Genomic DNA, 24,429 nt, shown 5'->3' on the forward strand with positions numbered 1-24,429 from the left:
TGGGACATCAAGAAGAGAGATGGGCCGATAGCTGGCAGGATTGGTTCGATCCCCCTTCTTGGAAATTGGGTTAACAATAGCCTGCTTCCATGATGTAGGAATGCTCTGTGAGGCATTGATAGACTCAAACAGGAGATACAAAATATCTGCCCAAATGTCCGGGAATTGTTTGAGATGGATATTAGCCAAGCCATCAGGGCCAGGGGCTCTAGAATTGCTTGCCTGTTTTATAAAATACAGTATATCATCTCTGTCAAAGACCAAGTGAAACGGTGGTAGGACCACTAAATTGGCTAAATCCCCAATAGGAGGAGGCTCGGCAAATAGAGCTGAAAAGTGCTGGATCCACATAGACTCCGTCACATCATTTGCTTGGACAGCCACCTGATGCCCGCTGTAGATTGGTTAATAATAGACCAAGATTGAGCCGAATTCTTTGCAGCTAAAACCTTTAACATAGAATAACCATCGGATTGATATAGTTTTGCCCTCATGCCCCTAATCCAATTCCTGTACTTTGTTCTAATTTGGGATAGAACAAGGGCACGCATGTCTGATGGTAGTTTAAGGGCAGCTCTCCTATCTGCTCGCATGGAGGCTTTTTTTACTATAATTTCCTGGTCAGGCAGATGTAGATAAGATGTCTGTTTCTGTTTATGAAGAAAAGAGTTTGATTGAAACATTTGCATTAAATCATGGTAAACAACATCACCCGGAGAAGAGCTCCCTTTTCGTTTAATCAATTTTGCTTGATAGTGATCTCTAAAGGCTGTGAGTGATTTTTCCGACCATTTCAATCTGTTCCTCGCAGGGTTAACTTTAATGGGATCTAATATAATTGAAGATTCCAAATTTGATGCAACAGATTTTGAGGAGCACATCATATTTAAAATATTATTATCGCTAGCTTCTGTATCAGTTATTTCAAATGCTGTGATATTATTCAAGAAACATGCATTTACATACATAAAATCAATAGTACCTTGACTTCGACCACGGTGCCAAGTGGCTCTGGGTGGTATATCCTGCGGAAAAGTTCCATTTAGCAGAAACAGATTACGAGATTGAACCAAACTCGTCCACTTTTGTAAGCGAAGTTTTTCAGAATTACATGGAGGACTCAGACAATGCAAGTTTAAATCACCAGCCACTAAAATAAAATCAGTGACACCCTCGAGAACAACTATGTCTAGGGCATTGGTCACAGAATTTAGAAAAGTATTATCATCAATTCCCAGGGGGTTCCAATAAACATTTATCACAGCACATGAGAAATTGTTACCCATGATTTTTGACATTTGTAAAAAGGCGTTAGGATAGAACCATGCTTCAATTTTTAGCAAAGAGGATTGCTTCACCGCAGTTAGCAGTCCCGAAGTGGGACGCCCCCGGCCACCCTTTTCAGCTGGATTCAAAAGCACATCATAGTTGTTCCAAGATGGTACAGAAGTAAACCAAGTTTCTTGCAACATGATGACTTCACGCCCCAAAAGCTGAGCATTATTATTGTTTAGCAGATGTGCATGTCCTCTTGAATTCCAACAAACAAAGACCAAAGAGCAAATTGTGAGATTGTGAAGCTAGCATTGGTTACTCTTGGAGTCACACAAACAAGTATGTGGGGTCACAGCCTGTGATTTGTTTAATGATTGAATACAAGGAGAAACCTCAGGATAAATTGAAGACGAGTTCGATGTCTCTGACATAGAATGAAGCAAAAACCCAGATTAGAGAGTTGTTGTTTAACGGCCCAGATAGAGTTTACCACAAGTCGCGAGTTTATCCATATATTTACAGATGAGCAATTGCCCTTGTTGATAAATTCCACCAGCTCAATGTCTATCGAGCCGATGTCATCTAATGCAGGAATTTCACTAAAGATTGCGAGAACGGAGGCACGATTTAGCTTATACTGTTTGGCTGGAGCAGGCATACAAGTAAGTGTTAGAGCATGAATCGCTGGTCGTTTAGGGCCGCCACTCAGAGGTTTAGATTTTTGTGGCGGAGGCACAGCTTTAGGCATGTGCAAGGGTACACTAGCAAAATTGGGTTTCACAAAGCCAGCATTTTCAAAAAACTTGTTCAAGGACGTGTGAATCAATTTTTCTATGTCTTTGGTAGTATTATTTTCAGCCACAGTGCCAATAGCCATGGACTGTACAGACACTTGAGAAGTGCCTCGAGATAAAGGTGCATTGATAACATTTAGAGGCGCAGTTTGCAAGTGTTGCGCTGGACAAGTCTGTACAGTAGTTTGAGGAGCAACAGCATTTGCGAAAAGTGGAAATTTTTGCACATGCTGCAGCGGCGGAACAGGAGAATCTTTTAAGGGCAGAGACTGAGGCGGCGCAATGATCAACTTTTTGGTAGTGGAGTTGGATGTCATGTAATCATCAATAGCTTTTCTTAGATTTTTTAGTCGTATATCATTATCTGCAAGGCCCTTAGACAAATCTGCTTTATGTGCCATATCATTTGTTGTCTGATTCAAGAGTGTGTTTTTGGACATGTCAGTCGCCACTCTTATTAAATCATTTAGCGGGCTATGCTCCACTGGCACTGACACAACCCTCTCTTTCCGGTTCAGAGACTGCATAGCATATTTTTTTGCAACTAGTTTTGCAGCAGCGATCGTAGTAGCGGCAGGTATAGATAGATTTTTAACAAATACCTTGGTTTGCCTACCCCGTTTGACCACAGATTTGATATTTTTGGATTTTTTAACTGGCGGGGTCTTTTTAAAAACCCCTTTAGTGATGTCACCCGAATTTAGTTTGCCATCGAATAAGGGATAAATTGGTTTCATTGATTTTATTTGCTGAACCAGGGAAGAGTTATGTCCCACACTCATAAGATCTATAATGGGGTTAGGAAAGCACGGAATGGTATAGTATTCTTTTAATGGGGTGGTCGACAAAGGAGAGGTCTGAGAAGCTATGGACCTCCTGATTTTAGAAAGGTCATAAGGTGATCTCAAACTTTCTAGTTTGTTGGCAAATGTAAGATGGTCTGCCAAAACTTGATTCAGTTGGTTGGAGTGTAGATCAGCCTTTGTGGCTAGGACCTCAAACAGTTTGGCTAAAGCCAAAATTGCTGTGTTCATCGATGTCAAGGCTATTCCAGCTTGAACACTCTGTGATTCTGTTGGGCCCAAATCAGGATTACCATGAAAATTTACTTTGCGCGGGGTAGGGGCACTGAAAGACAAATTTGCTACGGAATTCGCAGCACTGATGTTAGTGAATAGAATGGGGGATTTAGACAGATTGTCAGAAAGTGTATGCGTAGAGAAAGCAGTGTCATTTAAATTAAGATCTATAACCGGCATATCACTGGAGATTGCACTTTTTGAATTTGAATTTCTAATGGAAATAGCGTGCTTATCTGGCATTGCAGTAGAAGGAACAGCAATTTCGGTTAGTATATTTTTTTGCAAAATACTATCAGACAAAGATACATTTTCATTTGCAAAGGAAACAATTTCTGGGGTCACAAAGCCGGATTTTGCCAAGTCTTCTTTTTTGTCATTCACCAAAAGATTCCTGGAAGAAAGTCCATTTTGTGAGTCTTTTTGCGGCACAAAGGAACTTTGGACTTCTTGACCGCATGCTGCTAGATTGATGTTTTCATTTTCAGTATCCACGGATGAAGCCGCACTTTGATTACTACAAAAGGGTCGAATATCCATGCCAAGGAGAATTTCGGCTCTTGTTTCCCCTTTTATATTTAAATTACCTGCACGAGATGTGGAACTCAAGCAAGGTTTTCTTTTAGCCACAGGTGACTTTTCACCATTAGAGTAGTGAGCTACTGTAATAGGAGGCATCCCTGTTTTTAAGGTAGAAATGGCTTGCTTCATTTTTTTTTTTTTTTCTCTTCAATCACCCACAACACGATAGAGTAAAAAACGTAATTGTGGCAAATTAATACAAAGAAAAGTAAAAGAAAGGATAAGAACGCCACCCGCGACAAACAAGTCAAAGCGGCAAAGCGGGACTTCTGGGACTTGCTGGGTGCGCGCGCAGCAGCCCTTATGTAAGTCCCGCCTCTGAAAATGAGGAGCAGATCCTTCTGGGCATCGGAGTCCGGGAGATACAGCAGAAAGAGAGCACAACAGACGAGTCTCCCGCGGCAAAGCGGGACTTCTGGGACTTGCTGGGTGCGTGCGCGCGGTGCGTGCGCAACAGCCCTTATGTAAGTCCCGCCTCTGAAAATGAGGAGCAGAGCCTTCTGGGCGTCGGAGTCCGGGAGATACAGCAGAAAGAGAGCACAACAGACGAGTCTCCTGCAGCAAAGCGGGACTTCTGGGAAATGGATCAATAGACAGCACAGATTGGTGAAGTAATTGCTGCCATTTTCCGTTCAGAGTTTAAGATGACTAATTTTACTGAATTGTCATGGGATGAGATGTCACAAACTGGCGTCATGACCTTGATGTTGACACCTACAGATTTGTTTAAAGTTCACTTGTTTATGGTCCCCTTGGGCCCGCAAATCTGTTCTTGATTGGTCTGGGGCAATTCCTAGCTACCTGACCTTGAGCTATAGAACATTTTTGATCTTTGGCGTTTTTAACTTATGATTTGGAGACGCATCCACAACGGACTCCTCCAAATCTGGAGAGTTACTTAATAGTCATACGGTTTCTTCTCCCGTTCAAGCCCCCTACCATGTTGCGGGACACTGGCTCGATATTATAATCTGTTGACAGCTTTGGCTCCTTGAAGGTGTACCCTGCTTGTGTCCTGAGGCGATCATTTTGTCAGGTTCTTTACTTTGCCCTCTCCAGGGGTCAACATCAAGGTCATGACGACAATTTGTGACATCTCACCCCATGACAGTTCAGTAAAACTAGTCATCGTAAACTCTGAATGGAAAATGAGTGCAATCATAGCACTTACCCCAGTCTCAACCGACCGGGTGCACTTGATCCTCCCCCTCCCTGTGACCCTCTGTGCACTTGCACGATCCCTACGCACCGCGCCTGAAGATTGTCTGTTCTCCCTTGTCTTCACAACTTAATTGCACTGTTAAAACTGCAGAATCGCCGTCAGGCCTAGTTGCAGTATCCCAAACTGTGAAATGTATTTTTTACGCTCTTACTCTGCCTGTGCAGACTACTATCGTCTCAGCATTTCAAGGGGTCTGGGCGACTGTTGTTTTTTCCACCCATGTTCCAACCCTCCTTGGGCGCTTTGAAATATTTGCCTGTGTATAGGAGCTATATAAATAAACAGTACCATACCAGGAAAACCCAAGGCTCATATGGCGACAGACGTTTTCAGAGTTAGATCTAAGAATGCCTTATTTAGTGTTCTGCTGCAATCCTTGCAAGTGACTCTTTCTAGTGCTGCAGGTAGACTAATTGCAGCACTTTTAAAAAAAATCAAAGCCTTGTGAACCATTTGCAAGTAATCAATCGTTTGCAAGTAATCAAGCAATCAATCGCTTTTCTCCACAAAAAGAGCTATGTGAACCATTTGCAAGTAATCAATCGTTTGCAAGTAATCAAGCAATCAATCGCTTTTCTACACAAAAAGAGCTAGGTCTCAAATGAAGATCCAATACCCTGTACTCTCCTAACCTACTGTTAAAAAAAAGAAGCACAAAAACATCAAATAAAGTGGCTTCAAAAAAGAGATGCTGGCTCCTTTGTACTTATATCTAGTTGGAAAACCTACAAAAAGGCCACCTTTGAAGCCAAAGCTGGTTAACTCCAAAATAGAATTCTCGCAGCAGGAAAAACCCCAAAGAACTTTAAAGATCAGTCAAAATCTGATGTCACCGGAAAGCATTCAGCAATCAGTGGAACCTTCCTTTCATCTGGCGAATGATATGATAGGTTATTTATAACATGTTTAAAACCCAGAGGTTTCTAAGCGCTGACCCGTGGATCAAACTGGTGTTGCTCCATGTCGTCTTGCTTCCAAGGTGAGCACGTTGCCCTTGAGCTATCCTCCCGGCTGAGTTTAACTCCTTTTTCTTGGCCAAGATAGCTGCTATTCAACACAATTTGAAAAAAGAAGTTGCCTTGCCCAGTTTGGTCATCACTGAAACCTCGATTTACCCCAAGGTGAATTAAAAGAATTTCCACGGTCACTCCTAAAATAGTTTCACACCTGTTGGATGTATTTAAACCCACTCAAGTGTCTATAGACACCCTCCTTGCCATGCTGGCAGAAAATCATAGTGTGGGACTTTCTAAATTTGGTGCTAACGTTGTTAATCTTTCCCTCAGTCAACGGATCATGCCTGACCTTCTTAAACCTGTGCAGATTTCTCCTCTGTTGAAAATAATCCACCCTTGACCCTACCCTTGTCAAAAGTATCGCCCAAAAGCTCAGGATCCTTGACTCGCTAAGGTATTGGAAAAGTTGGTAACCACTCAGCTCTAAGACTTCATTGGGCATTCTGGTATCTTGGATGACTTTCAATCAGACTTCCACCCCAAGCATGCCTCTGAGTCAGCATAGGTCACGGTGTTGGACTATGTTCTGTGCTGTGCTTAAGCTGGTCAATTAACCCTGTTGGTAAAGCTGAATCTGTTCGCGGCATTTGATACCGTGGATCATGCTATTCTAGTATCTCGGTTGGAGGGCTTGACTGGGATGCAAGATTTTACAAATGGTTTTATTTATTTTATTGAGCATTTGTTAGGTGCTTACACAACACAATTGTGTTTCAAAGCACCACAAAGCTAAATGGGAAGGGAACAGGGGAGAGAAAAAGCATTGACAAAAACAGTAAATATACAGTGGTGGTTCTACTAGGCCTTGTGGTATTCGGATGTGCAAGTGCAGTGAAGAGATGTGCAGGAGGTAGAGATGGGTGGGGAGAGGGCAAGGAATGCACAAGTGCTGGTGGGTGCCCGGGAAGGGTAGTGCCACGGGGAGCCAAGGAGGAAGCCTCAGTCTATGTGCAAGTGTGGGTCACTCCCAGGGGTGGGATGTAGAGCCACTGAGCAGGGCCTGCAGGGGCAGTGCAGTAGGGGGGTGCTGGTATCGACTGGGTAGAAGGGCCTGGTGTCCTGTGAGGTTAATGAGGACAAGGCCACTGGTCTCAGCAGCAATGGGTTGATTTGCAGGGAAGGGAAAGAGGGATAGAGGTAGAGAACAGCAGAGTTTTGAGCAGTTTCCGGCAATTACAGAGGCCTGCCTCAAGTCTGAGAGGGGCAAGGAGGCTGTTCCAAAGGGAGACACCAGCTGAGGAGAAAGACCTTGGAAAAGCATTTGATGATCAGAGAATTAGAGTTAGAGGAGTGGAGGGCTCTAGCAGGGGAGTATTTATGGAGGGGGAGTTGGAGATACAGTGGTCACATTCCCCAGAAAGCCTTGTGGGTGATGCAGAGGGTCTTGAATTTCATCCTTTCAGCCACCGGGAACCAGTGAAGAGATTTTAGGGCTAGAGAGAGATGGTCCCTGTGCTTGAGGTCAAGGATAAATCTTGCAGCCCTATTCTGGATTAGCTGGAGAGGGCGTATGGAGGAAAGAAAAAGATTGAGTTGCAGTAGTCCAGCCTAGAGAGGACCAGAGTTCTGGAGACATTGAGCTTCTGGGGTAAGGTTAGGAAAGGGAGAATGCCTCTGAGGAGGAAGAGCTGGAGATGAGCCTTCTTGGTAAGGTCCATGATGTGATGGCTGAAGGAAAGAGTAGAGTCGAAGATGACCCGAGGTTTTTGGCCTCACCGGATGGTGCGGGTAGAGGGCCCAGAGAGGTTGGGCAGAGGGTGGGAGGAAAGGAGGTCACAGGTGTCCCAATCAGAAGGATCTCCGTCTTACTGGAATTAAGACAGAGCTCGTTAGCTGTACACCATGCCTGAATAGCGGACACACAATCAGGTCTGAGAGACCAGGAAGAGGAGGAGGTAGAGGGAAGTTTGAAGGAAAACTGTGTGTCATCATCATAGCATTTGAAATGGGGAGGAAAGGATGGGATCAAGTGAGCCAAAGGGGCGAGATAGATATTGAAGAGCAATGGCGATAGGATAGAGCCCTGGCAGACGCCACAAGTAGAACGTGTGGTGGTGTAGGAGAAAGGGCCCAGTTGCAACTTGGAAGGGCGATTAATGAGAAAAGAGGGCAGCCATTCCTGTGTCTGGTCAGTGATGCCGAGTGTATCACAGAGTCGTTTTATGAGGATAGAATGGTTGACCGTATCAAAGGCAGAAGAGAGGTCAAGGAGAATGAGAACAGCAGGAGAGTTAGAGTCAAGGTTTGCAAGCATGACTTCACAGGTTTTCAAGATAGTGGTTTCTGTGCCTCTGGATGCCCAGAATCCAGATTGATGGTCATGGAGGCAGCCAACAAGTTCAGTGGGAAGGGTCAGTTGCGGGAGGACCAGCTTCTCCAGGTGTTTATCCAGGAAGGGGGTAGTGAATATAGGGCGATAGTTATCTGAGCACCAGGGTTCATTAGATTGCTTTTTTAAGAGAAGGTGCACCAGGGAGTGCTTGAGGGAAAGAGGGAAACAGCCAGTGGTGAAGGGGTAGTTGCAGAAGTCAGCAAGAGCCGGGGCAAGAGAGGAGATGTCCTGGATGGTTCTAGAAGGGCAGGGAGCACCTGTTTGGAGGAGACCTTCATAGAGCGCACAACTTTAGAGATCTCGTCTGGTACTATGGGCAGGAGGGAGGAGAGTCTGGGGGCTAGAAGACGGGAAGCCAAGGGAGATGGGAGCAGGTGCGGGAGTGGAGATGGGGGTGGAGGAGAGTGAGGACATGATGTCCTGAGTTTTTGAGGTGAAATGGGAGGCCTGAGCGGTGCAGAGAACCTGGGAAGGAAGGAGAGAGATGGAGACTGCAGCTGGATTGGCAAGTTTCTTGCAGATTTTGAAAAGTTGGACCGTGTTGTTAGTTTCCACTCTAGCATGCTTACATTTTTTTGTGCAGGGATACAGCGGTTACGTTGGGACTGCTATCCACTAATTGTGCAGGGCCAAAGGGTCACCTCTGATGGCCACCCATTGTTTTTAAAACATTGGAATTTCGTTCATACGCAGAGGATACAGAGATCTATGTGAAAGCAGCCGGGACTTCTGATTGTTTTGGGCCCCTTATGAATGTTTAAGAGCTGTATGACAATGGATGACCGTTAATGGTTCCCAAATGAATCCATCTAAAACCAGGATTATGTTGCTAGGCCCTTCCTACCCTTTTAAAGATCCTCAGAGGTTTCCATCTCCTTGATCCTTTTGGATGTCCCCATTTCCTATGCCAGTTAAGAATCTTGAGTTTTTGTGGGAGGTTGACCCTGCTATGCTGATCAATGAAGTTGCTAGAGTATATTTTTATAGGTTATGGCTACTAAGAAAGACTCTCCAATTTGTTCCTGCAGTGGTACATGGTTAAGTGGTGGGGGCGCTTATAAACCCATACCTTCACTATGCTAACAGTCTCTAGATGGGTATCACTAACAACCTGTTTCACAAGATGCAATATGTCCAAAAGGCAGCTGTTTGTTTAATTTTCACGCTTCCCAAATTTGCCACGGTTTCCACCTATCGTAGACAACTCCACTGGCTACCTGTCCAAGAGAGGATCATGCTTAAATTGCTCTGCTGTATGTTCTAGTGCTTGCATGGTCTGGCTCCTCCTTATCTATTTACAAAAACATCTATACTGTCCAACCCGTTCTCTTCAATCTGAGGACAAGAATCTTTCTGTGGTGCCTTGTTCTCGATTCATCTCTCATGGTGATAGACAATTTGCAGTTGTAGGCCAGAAGTAGTGGAACCTGCTTCAGTTGGACCACCACAACATCAATTCCCTCATAAAGTTTAGAAAACAATTAAACACTTTTCTTTTTGAGTGAGTCTTTTTCTTGGAGTCCTGTGTATTATCATCTCGTCTAGATCCAGCTTTCCTGTGTGGTCCTCCCTGCAGGTACGCGCAATACAAATCCAAAAACACAAATACAAATATTATGTATTCTATGGTTCTAACTTCTACACCTTCACCTCTTTCAGCACCTTCCTCTCCTTGCTGTTTACTTTTTTCTGCCACGAATGCCATCACTTTTCTCTACACCCTATTGGAGTTTTTATAATCATCCCAGTCGGCAGTGTTCTCCCTATTGAGAAGTCACTCTTCCCAATATTCCCCAGGCATTTGGAATTGGTGGAGTCACTGTGGTTCCATGCCCAAAATTGTTCTTAGGTGTTTCTGATCCCTCGCGCTCCCACAGTGGCATCGGTTTATAGTGATCATTTCGAATGACATTATGTCGAAAGTCATAATGTCGAAAAAAAAAAAAGTGGAAACATTTTTTTCAAATGTCTATTTTTTATTGTTTTTTGTTCAAAATGGGGGGGTCCCCCAACCCTCCCTTTTTTTTGTTTTACCCCTTTTTTTTACTCGCAGAACCCCAAAAAACATGTAAATAAAAAAATAAAACATAAACAACCAAAAAAATTGACATTTTTTTTGTTGACATTATGACTTTCGACATAATGTTTTCAACTTTTTCACTGCACACCAGTGGCATCAGGTGGTTCTGCCATCTTGGAGTCACTGCTCCTGCACCCATGCACTGATACACATACAAAGAGCTCCATTTCGGGATGGTTGGTACTTGCATGTCTTCCATACTGCTCCACTCTCTCTGAGAAAGGGCTCTGACTGCTCCAGTGTGCATGGAAAATGACTAGCACCACTGTTTTGTTTCTAATAAAGGGACAGTAACACGAATAGTCAAAATGTGGTGGTCTTGAGATTAAGACAGGGGATGCTCCATATTTTGCCCTGGGCTTCACACTGAATAGCTTGCAGTGAGGCCCGTTCCCCTTTGGACACCCCCACAATCACCTTAATGGCCAGACAGGTCACATGAACAATTACCTCCTCTCTTCTTTTATGCCCCTGCCTACTTTCTGTAAGGTGTACCAACCAAGGTAGCCCATAATAGCATGTAGGCACTCCTCTCTATGGACTACAGGAAAGGAGAAGGTTTGGAGGGCCAAAATCCAAAGCATGACTATCATATTGGTTTGTTTGTTTGTTTATTTATGTGTAGCATGCACCAGACCCGAAGGTATCAGGGCGCGGGAACAAGAATACTTTAGGCTTACAAGTTGCTTATAATTACATAGGTTACAAAGGCAAAAATGCAGATTAGTACGAGTACAGCAGGTAATACATATGCATTAAAAATGAATATTCAATACAATAGGTAGTCGAAGTTCAGTGCAGGTGCGGGTCGTGCACAAAGGTCAAAAAGTCCAATTTGTTTTCTAGGTCAACTAGGTCGTGTGGCTGGGCTATCAGACATTTTCTTTAAGCCACTTAATCACATTTGTTTGAAAATGTGGGTATGATTCGTCTGTCCTTAATGAGTGTGGGAGGGAGTTCCACAACTGGGCAGCTTTGACAGGGAAGCTGATTCCTCCAGTTAAGGTAATTTTGAACAGGGGAACTGATAGGCAGTTTGTATAGGCAGCTCTTGCGGGTCTAGATGTAACTCTTCTTTTAAATCTCTCTGTTAGGTAGCTTGGTGCTAGCTTGTTGAGACACTTGAAAGTTAGATAAGCAGTTTGTAATTTGATTTTGTCGACTGTGGAAAGCCTGTTATATTGTCTTCTAGTCGATGATATATGAGCTCTCTTGGAGATTCCTAGTGCCGCTCTAAGGGCATTGTTTTGTAGTATTTGGATTTTTGCATGATGTATTTATTAGACTCCAAATAGAGGGCTTTGCAATAATCCAGTTTGGACAACACGAGTGCTCTTGCCAACCAATGTGGTGCAACTATTTGTAGAGAGGTAAGATCTATCTGATCTGATTAATTTACAAGATTAGGCTGTGGAGGATGCCATAGTGTTTACTTGCTTAGCCAAGGTGAGACAGGAGTCGAGGTAAAAACCTAGTGTTTTTACCTCCTTGGCAACTTTAATTGTATGGCCATCTATGACAAAAGTTGTGTAATCTTGGCTAAATTTCCTGATGTTCCATGTAGTCCCCAGAATGATGAGTTCCGTTTGCCATCATTCAGGCATAGACCATGACGTGCCATCTATGCCTGGATGATGAGGTATATCTTATTCACTAAGGTCAAATCCTGTTTGTAACCCCCAGAAAGTGGGATGAGAATCTGGGTGTCATCTGCATGGTTAGTGTAGGTGACACCTATAAGGACCAAACCATCAACCAGGGGCTTAGTAAAAATGTTATACATAGTAGGGGAGACACATGATACTTGTGGTACACCACACGTAATAGGAGCGGGGTCTGCAGCCGCTTAGGTGGAGACGACCCTCATGGTTCTTTCACTTAAGAAGGATTTGATCCATGCTATAGCCTGGGGTGAGAAATGTGCTGCAGGCTCTAGGTGGTTGCAGAGCACTTTGTGATCCACCAGGTCGAAAGCTGCAGAGAGAGGTCAAAAGCTGTAGAGAGATCCATAAGGAGAAGCAGGGCTGTTTTTCCTTGGTCTCTCGGCTCGTTGACCTGTGTCTTGAGATCAATGAGTGCTGTTTCGGTTCTGTGCTATGGTCGGAAGCTGGATTGCCACGAGCCTAGGAGTTGGTGCAGTTCCAAGTATTTTTGGATCTGTAAGTAGGCCCCTCTATCTAAAATCTTTAGTAAAAATGGCACTGTGGTGATGGGCCTATAGTTTGTGGGTATGGCCGGGTCTAGAGATTGCTTCTTGAGGAGGGGGAGGACCCAAGATTGCTTAAGATTACTTGGTATAATACCTGATGAGAATGAGGAGTTGATGAGTTTTGGGATAAATGGTGATAGGTCTCTAGCAGCATCTTTTATTAATTGTGCCGGGCAGTTATCGCCTCGACAGTTTGATGGTTTAAGTGATAGGATTATTTTTTCAACCTCCAGTATGGACACTTTGGTGAAGTTTATTTTAGTTCAGGTCTGGCCGTAGTGCGAGGTGTGTTAGTTTGGGTGGTTGTAGGAGGTAAGTTCAGTTTTTTCTTGTCAATTTTAGTTTGGAGTCTGATGATTTTGTCACCCAGGGCTTTCTGTATGTTAGAGCACCATACCTTGTTTTTGACGAAGTTATCAGGTACCGGGATAGGGTTCTTCAGTTCCTTTAGGATTGTAAAGAGCTCCTTAGTTCCTGATTTGGCTTGCATTATTCTAGTGTCAAAGCTTTCTCTTTTAGCTCGCTTGATTTTAGATTTGTATTTTGTAGATATGTCGGTAAGGGAAGCTTTATTCGCTTCTGAAGGGGCTAGTCTCCAGGAGGATTCACACTTGCATTTTTCTAGCCTTAGTGATTTCAAATAGGGAGTAAACCAGACATTTTAGTGTGCTCTAGGTTTGCTGTTTCTCATTTCTAGCGAGGCAATATTGTCAAGGGCATAGGCCATAATTGTGTTAAATTCGTTGACTAGCGATGAGGGGTCAAGATTGTCGGCAGTGATTTCAGGGTAGGTAGAATTAGCAGTAATAACCTGTCTGTGGTTTTTTTTGTTCCTTGTTAGCATTGGAGGTGCTATAATGTTCTGTTGGGGTTGGGGGATTTTAACGTCTATAGAGAAGGCTATAAGAGGTCTGTCCAAGCTTGTTGGCTGATGGAGGTAATAGTTGTGTTGCATTTATAGTCTGCCACCCAGTCAAGTGTTCAACCTTTCTCATGGGTAGGCTGTGTCACTCTTTGTGTATAACCGAGCTCCGATAGGACATTGGCAATGTTTGTGGCTTGTGAGTCTTTGGGATCATTGAAGCCCAGGTTCAGGTGTCCTAATAGAATGGCTTCAGAAGTATTTTTTAAATTGTCAGAGAGTATCGTAGAGATGTCCTCTTCGAAAGAACCAATGGGTCCCCGTGGCCTATAGATAAGGTGTATGTTAATGGTTTGTGAGTTTGAAGTTAGAAGATTGACGGTTAGGGACTCACAAGATTTGGTGTGCAGGGGTGTTTCTATTCTGATTGACAAATCAGTTTTGGCAATGAGTGCTAGACCTCCTCCACGGGAATTAGTTCTGCCTTCCCTGAAAATGGTATAATTGGTGGGCACAGCAAGCATTAAGGCTGGGCTGGCTGCTTGGTGTAACCAAGATTCGGTAATGGCTGAGAAGTCGTAGTTACCTATTTCTAGAATGTCGGCAATTTCTGTGGCATAAGCTATTAATGACCTGGCATTAATGAGTGCTCCTTTAAGGGTGGGACTAGGTAAGGAAGATCTATTGTGTTTGGATAGGCTGGTGTGTCATTTGTAGTGTTTGTCTGTTTTATCTTTGTAGTTGGTAGTAGTATTTACAGAGCAGTAGTTTAATTTAGCAGTATCCTTGTGATGATTCCTATTATGAGCACTGGTAGTAAGGTATCTAGCAGGCAGTTCGCTTATCTTTGGTAATCTCGAGCGTAGCTTAGAGTTCTTTTGTGTGAGGCCACATGGAATGTTAGTTATAATACGTTTAGGAGCATCTCTTCCATGCTTAGGGAGGTCACGTCTAGTCTAATAGTACATTTGGGGATTTCATTCATGTCCCTAGATAACCAGAGCAGAGGGGTGTGGCTGGTGACGCATATACATTTTCAGCCACTCGGGTAGTACTCAGTGGCATCTATGGCTCACTTAATGGCCACAAATTCCAGTCCATTTGTGGCCTAATTGAGTTCCAGGGGTATAACGTGAAACTACTAAAAAAGATGGGCTGCACTTCCTTGTTACAAACCTGGATGCTGACTGCCACGAAAGCATATGGGGGAGGCTTCAGTCTTCAAAATAAAGGTCTTACTAAAATCAGACATGAAAAGAAGAGGCGGAGAAGGGAATACGTCAACATCTCAAAAGCCTCTTCCACTCCTGTGGTCCAGTTTTGGTTTGGCTGGTTTGCTCTGAATAAAGAGTTGGCAACAAGCAGATATTGTGGATTATGACTCGCATTATCCCTCCCCATTGACCATGCTGGCTTAGGCTGACAGGAGAAATAGTTTTAAAAAAATCTGGAGAGGCAAATGTTGCAGTCCCCTGCTCTAGGTGGTCCACCAAAAGGTCTATCAGTACTGAAAAATACCCCTATTATTGCTGATTAGCCCCAGAAAGGGTCTCAGATCTTTCTTGGTCCAGGGAACCTGTTGTACTGACATCTGCTTGTCTTCCCAAGGTGGAACAGTATCTTTCTTGACTTTCAAACCCAAATATCCCAAGGCTTGATGGTACTTGTTGGGATTAGCCCATTGGCCTGACTGACACAGAACCTGGGAAACCTGATAAAGATGATGCATAATTGCAATCTATTTTTTGTTATATATAACAATGACATCTATGTCGGTCCCTGCATACACATGGTGTGGTAACATTATCATATCCATAAACCTCTGGAAAATGGCAGGGGCTCTATGAGGTCTAAAAGACAGTAAAGAAAATGGATAAAGACTCATAGGCCAGGGGCAACATGTTCAGGTTGCAAGATACTAGCCAGCCATAAAAAGTAGGAAATAGGAAAACAAACATGAATGACCATTGTAGACAATGGCTTCAATACTTCACAACGTAGATAAACAAATGGACATTGGATGACTTAACCCTTGTTAAATCACCAGCTTACATTATAGGATGATGACCTCCCACTGAAATCAAAAGGTCAAGCAGTTCTCAGAATAAAGCTTGTAACCGAAAATTGACTTTGTTTTCCCAGATATTATTAACATGATTTGGCATCAGAAAAATATGTTACTGTTATATCATTCACCAATTCTTGGACGAATCTAGAATGTTGCACACTATCTATGACAAACAATGGGTTCCTAGTTTTGGGCATAGATACTATTCAATATCTTTTATGATGTTGGATTGGCTGAAAATAATTGTAAAGTCGTGGGTTTCTCAGGGTTTCTGTTTCTTTTGTAATGTTGCAACAGCAGCACATGACTCACTGTTCGCAAGGAATCTGGGTTACTCTCACAACAACAACACCCCATGCATATGATTTCATAGACCCCTGTAGTGAGCAACGTTGTTATTTAATGAGACAACTCCTTTATGGGTATTATGGACTAAAGTAGCCTTTCCATTATGTTTTGAGTATTAGGTCAAGAAGAGAATGGGGACCGTCTTCATGCATTAATAGAAGTATAAAGTGACGATAGAAGCGTGTTCCACCCTGATATACAATTAGAGATATGCCAGTGAAATATGGCATGTCAGCCACTGTTCTGAAGATCAAATAATGACTTTTTTTAAAATATATGATTTCATAAATCCTACAATCTTTAGTGAGGAATCTATATTTTGCTGCCACTTAGATAATTGTTGTTGAGGCACAGCACTGCACATGTTTTTAAGTGTTGTTGCGAGACATGATGTGAAGAAATAAATAAATGCATATACTGTAACCAGGTGGTAAATAACATGTGAATGGACCAGAAAGAAATACATTATGCAATCTGCACTTGGATTATATTTTTTTTCTGTTAATTCCCTAAAATAGTAAAGATATTCCTTAGAGCTTCCCCAATTATATGTTTAGTTATACACTAGAAATCAGAAGGGGAAATATTCCAAGATGGCGGGCCGACCAAATAAATGCTTGTCCCCGCCCCTGAACCTTGGTCCAGGTGGGTCTATTGGAAACAACCAGTCCCCATCCCTCTGTAATTTAGTACCACGGGTGCAGACCCTAAACTACAGCCAGCCCAGGGGGAGGGGCTACCTCACTGTAAAACGTCAATCCCCGAGCAGTCACTATGGTAGTTCTGAGGACGGAGATCAGTCTTTGAAGCTGGTGAACAGAGTAGAGAACATGGAGGGAGCACAATCTGAGCTGGAGAGAGGTCTGTGGAGTAGGAGTGTCGGAACTTGTAAATGAGAAGGGAGATGACCCTGGAGAGGTTTGGTGAGATTACCCGCTTAACTGTGGGAGTGGGCAGAGCCTACAATGATTCCTTAGGGGAATTCCGGAAGAGCATACTTGCCTTTAGCACTTATGGAGTAGGTTGAATTTACTGAAGAGAAAGTTGGGAAAACTCAGATGATTGCTGACATAGTTAAGGAGAAAATTATGAAGTATCAGGAGTCAGTGGCAGGGGAACTTAAGGTGGTGGTTTGTGTATATAAGAAAGAGGTTGGTAAGTGTTTGAGGGAGTTGTTTGGTGAGAATAAAGAAGAGGGTGGAAAGATCTGGAGGAGGCAGTGTGTAAAATGAAGGCAGAGCTTAGTGAACATCTTATGTAGGGTGGTGAGTTTAAGATGGTTAATGAGGTTAAGGAGCAGTAGCTGGTATATGATGTGACTCTCTAGGCAAATAATTGCATTTCCAGGCAAATGTAGATGGGGACATAATAGGAAAAATGGCATATGATATGAGTACCTGCCTGTACGATGGCAATAGCTGTTAAACTTTGTTACTACCGTTGGCATATGATTTATATATGGGCAAATAGTGTGCCACCAATTGCTGGCAAAGTACGTGGGTACTGAACACAGGTAGTTGTAAAAGCCCGGCAAATGGTGTGCCTGGGTATATGGTGGCGATATTGAGCAAATGGTGGAATTACCTGAGCATATAAAGCCAACTTTTGATAAATGGTTGAATTAGGTGCACACCAGTTGGCTTCTAATGTGTGTACCTGGGCATATAATGCTGATTGCTGGTTTACGATTACAATAACTGTCCTTCCTCAAGCTTTTCCCCTTAGTGCCCATCCTTGTTCTTATAAGGCCCACTGGTGAGTTAACGGTGTCTACGCGGTTTCTTTTTGCGCCTTTTGCGTTTTATTCTCATGCACCAGCAACTTCACTGTTCCACTGCTGAGCCACCTGCCACTTCCCATTTGCTCCCACCCTCTCATTGGTGGTCCAGAAAATGCACTGTGCCCTCATTTCCCCCCAAAGTAGTACTTTGCAGGCCAGCCTCCCCATATAGCCAGCAAAGGGCAAAGGGTAGCACCTGTGTGCCTGTTCGCCTGGCACCCATTCCTTGCTCATGCTACCCCCTGGCCCAACAAAGTAACCACCTATAAAGTAAGGGACAATGACCCGCTAATACCTGTTGTACTCTGCACACCCATATTGTTTGCTGCAGGCGGTGAATCTTCTTGCACAGTTAGAGTAATTGTTGTACCTCGGTGTATTGTTGCACAGCATCCCAGAACATTGCTGCCAGAGTGCATTGCATAGCTTCAGGTTTGTTGTAGTCAGATCAATGTTCAGGCGCAGCTAGATTAATCCATGCTCAATCAGATTATTTGTTTACAGCTAAATTGTAGTAGCTATATTTCTCATGCACATCTACTGTGACATGTGCACAGCTAGATTATCCGCTTAACGGCTAGGTTGAGTTATGCACAACTAGATTATCCGCCTAACGGCTAGGTTGAGTTATGCACAGCTAGATTATCCACTTAACGGCTAGGTTGAGTTATGCACAACTAGATTATCCGCTTAACGGCTAGGTTGAGTTATGCACAGCTAGATTATCCGCTTAACGGCTAGGTTGAGTTATGCACAACTAGATTGTGTACAGCCAAGTGTATTGCTCTATTTAGAGGAATCATTGCAGCTATATGATTTTTCATGCATATCTTTTTTAATTTAATGTGCAATTCGATTGTTATTTAGGTAACTAGGTTAATGGTTGCAGCTAGATTAATTCTTGAGGCTAGGCTATTTGTTGTGGATGGATGAACCTGTACATAGCTAGATATAAATGTCACTCCCAGGCCACAGCAAATGCACACCTAAATGAATGTATGCACAGCTAGTTTGTTATTTGCACACTAGGATAATATTTGCAGCTAGATTAATTTTTGAACTGTTACACATGTAGATATTACCGTCGCAGCCAGACTAATTTTAATGCAACGCTACATTAATTCATCCACACCTTATTTATTGTTTAAACTAAATTAATCATTGCAGCTAGATTAATTGTTGCAGCCAGATTAAGGGTTCTAGCGAAATAAACTGTTGCACAACATGTTTTGAATACCGCAGCAAGATTGATTTTGCACTGATTAGTTGAAGCAGCTACTCACTGCTGTAGATAGATGAATTCTTGCACAACAAGGCCAAAATTGATTGAATATTGTGCCAGTTTACCTCTGTACAGCTAAATTAATTGTTGCAACCAGAGTAGCTCTTCTATGTAGCTGTATAAATTCATACACAGCCAGAGTACCTATTGCACTAGATCAGTTTTTCAATAGTGGGTAGGACTATGGCCCCCACATGGGCCTTTGTACAGCTAGACTGATGGTTCCAGCTAGATTAGCTCTGACACTGGTAGATTGATTGGCACAATTGACCCTTGTACAGCATGATTAATTGTGGCAGCTAGATTAACTTTTCACTCTCTACTGTTTCAATGCTACATATGCTAACCTTACACAATAACTACTGAACCTCTGCGCTCAAACACACTACACACAAACTAACTAAGCCGCTCACACATGGCTTTTCTCATTCCCCTACTAGAAGACGGCAATGCAGCAGAACACTACAACCATTTTACATAATAATGCCTTGAACAATGCATCCAGGCAATACGGGCACACATGCCTTCCTTTAGGGGCACAGACACCATGATGCTCCTGTCACAAAACGCCTACAGTCTCATCTGCATGCAGATTTTTAAGGCACGTACTGTCTGCACATATTAACGCAACAGCAAAGTTATTTTGCATTTTCCTCTGTCCTCTGTGAAAAATCGAGGGAATGTTTCCCCTTCTCCCCTAGGGGGTTTCTCCCCTGTGAGGCTAGGCAAGTGAACCGGCTCCACAACACCCTCCCTAGGGGTCAGGGCAAGTGGGACCTCACTGGGAGAGACTTCCATTTAGGGGACAACGACTCCCGTTCCTGTTAGGAACTCCTTAAAGCTGTGCACACTGTGGCCTTCATGGGATGCTCTAAAGTACAAGAATTTTCTATATACCACGACTGGGATGAGGAAACTCCTAATCAGTGCCATTATCGTACAGAAAAGAAAAACATGTCCCTTTAAATCCAAATATACAATCCACTGGGACAAGTACGTTGAATAATATGCACTTGACGAACCACAAAGAGAGAGAAGAGAGCGAGGAACACATACGCAGGTAAGGGAAGGCCCCATGCTGCGTAACACCTGGAGTAGGCGGAGTAAGTACATGCTAGTAAGCCCGCAAGTTTTGAACTTGCCCGATGCTGCAGACTGGGATGCCAGAGCCACAGTGCAACCCCAGCATGAGAAACCAGTAGGGCAGGAGCCCAGAGGAAGGTGGTGGCGAGACCACAGAGGGCCTGTGGTGAACAGCCCGTCCTAAAACATTGCTGATACCACTGTGCATAGAGAGCCGCAGGGTGTCCGGCCCCTCGTCGGAAGACCGGGACACCGTAGAGAGAAAAGAGACCACACAGAGGAACGTGCCTACGAAGGCAAGGCCTAAACGGTCTGAGACCTGAGAGAATGTTCCTGAGGATCAAGGCTCCAGAAGACGTTCTCCTCCACAAAAGAAGGTCACATGGAGAACAGGAATAACAGGAGGCCGAGAGGGGTTCATTATATCGTGCAATTGTTTTAGTAGAAGTCATGAGACGAAAGTTACCCTTGATGCAGATGAACTTAAACTGTTGGGATACAAGAGAATGAAATATTATTGATAGAAAAGATAACTGGATAACAATCACCCGGCAAAAGGAGAAAGAGGCAAAGCCAAACCAGACATCCATGAACTTAAAATGTGATACCAGAGAAAGAAATACTGAGAATCTGTATACTAAGAGAAAAGAAAAGTGGATAACAATACCTGGGGAAAAGGGGAAAGCCACTGGATATTTGTACAAGGAGAACAGAATATTAAAAGGAGATATGTTGAGCGAGAGTTCAGAGGAACTAGAAAAGTGAACCAAGTACAAAATCAAGTAGGCCAAAGGAAGCTGGGCTATAATTGGCCAGGAGAAAAGACTATTTGAATAATAGTGTCTTCCCAGGATACGCTGCAAAAAGCTTGTAAAAGATCCCCAAAAGGGTCTCCCAAGGAGAAGGGACAGTTCACGAGCATATGTGAAGAGTTACAGAGACTGACCCAAGAAATTATGAGAGTCTATTTGAGGATGGCATATTAATAAAGAATCCTATAGACTGGTATTAGAAGTACCCTCAGACGAAGGGAGTCATTCTCCAGATATAAGTTCGTTTTCATAGTGATAGGGTCAGTTAGGGTCGTTTTGGACAGCAGACTTATTCCACTGGACAGTCATGAGTGACTGACAAGCACTTTAGTTAAAAACATATGCAGGGACAACCATAGAGTGAGAAAGTTAGGTCTTATACATTTACTTTAATAAAAACTTGTGAACCATGTCCTCAACGTGCCCACGTTCCTTCTTCTGACTTGCCACCCCTGCCACTAACCCAACCCAACCCCCTCTCTTACAGACCCACCAGAGTGCCTGAAGAGAAGGCAAATTGCAGTTGTGCATAGAAGAAACCCCACTAATATAAAATAGCATAAGAAGGGAGACTTGTTTGATTCTAATACTAGTCAAAAGTACCTGTTCTCCGGATTGGTTCTGTGAACAGACATGACAACACTCTCATAACTTGTTGAAAATCAAGGAGCCTGTAGGTCGCTGTTCTGATTCGCTCATCACTTGATGTTCTTTGCATTGTGAAGTAAACTGCACTGAGAACGGGCATGTGTGGCTGGCTGACATACCTCGGAGCAGACTTTGGGTGGAGGCAGGAGTTGGTGTGCTGTTGCATACTGCGATCTTTTTGGCTCTCTCCCAACCTGTCGCCTTACCCTGGTGTTGTGCAGTTCATTGTGGTGCATTGCAGTGCAAATATTTCGGAAACCGTGCATCCTATGGCCTTGAAACATTTTGTTTCTCGTATTGAAACCGGTCCTTCTATGACCATATTGATGCTTTGCTGTTTTCAGGCAACTGTCCCGTGTGTGAAGGTGCTGAAATCCATGGAAGGAGTGAGGGGTCCAAGTGTCATGTAGCCAGTAATGTCCGGAGGGTCCTAACAGGTATTTATGTAAATTTGGTGCAGATTGGTGAAACAGTGTGGAATTGTACAAGGAACAATGCTTCGCCAAGCCACAAACCCAAAAACACATTTTGACCTTTGCAGAAATCTGGGGAAAGGGGTGGGGTGTCCATATGTCATGTAGCCAGTAATGCCCGGACGGTCCAAACAGGTAACTATGCAGAATTTGGTACAGATTGGTAAAACAGTGTGGAATTGTATAAGGAACAACGCTTTGGGAAAACACAAACCCAAAATCAAATTCTTACTGTTATAAATATCTGCCATTCAGTCCTGGTGCGCCTCCAATGATCTCTGCCTAAACGCCTTCAAAACTGAGACCCATCGCATCGGGACCCCTGCCCCCTCCTTCTTCCCTTCACTCTGGCCTTCCTCCTTGGGCTCTCCGCCTGCTCCTTCTTCTGAAGCCTGAAACCTTGAAACATCTTTGCTTCCTCTCTCTCCTTCCTCTCTCACACTCAGGACATTGCCAAGATGTCCCACTTTCAGCTCTTCCTTTTCAAAGGAATTCTCCCTTTTCTCAATGTTACCCAAACCCTGGTTCTCTCTAGGCTTGACTATTGCAATAGCCTCCTCCCGAATCTACCTTCTTCCACTCTGCAACCCCTCCAGCTAATCCAGAATAGGGCAGCAAGACTTATCCTTGGCCTTAAGCCCAGGGACCGCATTTCTCCTGCCCTAAAAAGTCTTCACTGGCTCCCAGTTGCTGCACGGATTAAATTTAAATCTATCTGCATCATCCACAAGGCTGTCTCGGCCCGGGGACCACAATATCTTCCACTTTATCTTACTAAATACTCTCCCTGTAGACCACCACGTTTCTCTGGCACCAACTCTTTGTGTGTAAAGCATTTTTCTAAACAGAGGGTAGGTGGTTGATCACTTTCCTCAGCGGGCTCCCTTCTATGGCACAGCCTCCCCCTGCCGCTGCGCCTTGAGCAGGACTTTATTAAATTTTGGAAGCTCCTCAAGACTTTCCTCTTTACCTCTCCCTTCCCTTCTTCTCTCCTCTGCTAATCTCACAGTTGCTGTGATTGGTGTCTGGGGCCCTATGCATCCCCGGGGCCCCTGACCTCCCGCCCCCAATCGGCCTAGCTCTTGTCTACCCTCAGCACTTGCCTTGGCACACCCTCCACCCTGGAGGTTCGCACTTACTCCTAATTTGGCCCCTGGCTGGGTAGCACTCAATGACCTAAGCACTTCATCTGTGGCTCACCCATGAGCCCGGACTCCCCAGAATTTACGCCTTCTGCCGTCTTCCTTGCTGCACTTGCATGTTCTGAATACTCACAAGGCATAGTAGGTTTGTGCTTCCTTCCTTTTCCCTCCACTGCTCTTATATATTGTGTTTTGTTATGTATTTCACTCCCTTGTTCCCTACCCTTGCCTGGTGGGCACTTTGAAACAGTATTTTACTTACTGTATAAGCGCCTAACAAGCAAACAATAAATAAATAAATTAAATAGATTATACCACCGAACATGGCAATCAAAATCCAAAAACTCTTGAAAGCAAAGAAAAATATACGTACACAGCGTGATAATGCCATATTTTGTATAGCAATATGTTAAAAAGGCAATACCTGCCAAATGGTGTGAGTAAATTGAAATATGATGTCATTTTGGCTGGGAGGATAGCTCAGGGGCAACACATGTTCTTGGAAGCAAGACAGAGCAGCACAGGTTTGAATCCCGGTCTGACACTTGGAGACTGGTCTCTGTTATTAAGCGCGTTCAGGGGTGGACTGGGAACCAAATGAGCTCCTTGAAATCATTTTTAAAGTGCCCATATATTACACATTTTCAGCAGGTCCAACCCTTTTCCTGTGTGAAAATGTGGAAATATCACACAAATGATGGCCAGGGTGCAGAGGCCTACCAGAAAATCTGCAGAGTTCCCTATAGGCCGGTCCACCCCCGAGCGTGTTATAAAATATGAATTAATTACCTCAGAACATGCTGAACAGTTTCACTTTTCAAGAGCCACATCTATTGGCTATGTCAGCTATTGTTATTTAAAGGGAAAATAGAGTGGGCTTTGTTGAGCGGGCTCAACTCGATTGGGTAGGAAGGGTACATAGTGTTAAGAATAATGAATAAGGGAGGTTGCCTTCTAAATCAGAGAACATCAGCGCAGCACAATCACGCAAGCGAAATAACAATAACCAGTGCTCTTTACAAGGTGTCTCCAGGGCCCAGAGCTCTTTGGGAGATCTGGGGTGGGTGTGATGGAGTCGACTGGTTCTCGTGGTCAACACAGTGTTGGAACTTTAATTACTAAATGTCAAGGAAAGATTTGGAACCCCAGAAGACCGTCCACACAAACGTTACTTGCAGCCAGCCTGGCCTTCATTCCCAAGGACAGTGATGTGGAGCCCTGTCCTGTGCGATGCAGGCCCTAGTTGTAAACATTGTCTAGGCCAGACGTGGGGTGCATTTAAAGGTCCCAAACAGAAGTCCCTTTCACTTTAATGGCAGGCCTTTAAACACTGAAACAAAAA

This window comes from Ambystoma mexicanum, unplaced genomic scaffold (assembly GCF_040938575.1).
Source record: "Ambystoma mexicanum isolate Mex_15411 unplaced genomic scaffold, UKY_AmexF1_1 Mex_scaf77, whole genome shotgun sequence".
In the NCBI taxonomy this organism is placed as follows: Eukaryota; Metazoa; Chordata; class Amphibia; order Caudata; family Ambystomatidae; genus Ambystoma; species Ambystoma mexicanum.